The sequence below is a fragment of the Penaeus monodon genome, chromosome 24, assembly GCF_015228065.2.
Source record: "Penaeus monodon isolate SGIC_2016 chromosome 24, NSTDA_Pmon_1, whole genome shotgun sequence".
NCBI lineage: Eukaryota > Metazoa > Arthropoda > Malacostraca > Decapoda > Penaeidae > Penaeus > Penaeus monodon.
In genome coordinates this window covers 15,445,343-15,445,584 of record NC_051409.1, presented here as the reverse complement: position 1 = coordinate 15,445,584, position 242 = coordinate 15,445,343, and the positions used below count along the sequence as shown (strand labels likewise).

Sequence of the window (242 nt, the reverse complement as noted above, 5' to 3'; positions counted from 1 at the left end):
CCTAGTGAACACGAGTGAACCCCGGTGTCCGCCCAGCCCTCCCGCCACGCCCCTACTGGTCCCTTCCTCCCCAGCTACAGGACCTGCATGCGGGCGATCTCGACGGCCCTGCACGACCAGCGGGAGGGTCCAGGCGAGCGAGCGGTCAGGTGGATGGAGTACTTGATCCGACACAGGAATTCCACCCTCTTGAAATACCCGGGCAAGAGGCTGCACTATCTCCAGTACGTTATGCTGGACGT

At 62.8% G+C, this 242-nt stretch overlaps 1 pseudogene; it reads left to right on the top strand.

Moving 5' to 3' along the window:
* The window catches only part of LOC119588874, a 24,330-nt pseudogene that overhangs the window by 20,396 nt on the left and 3,692 nt on the right, over positions 1-242 (top strand).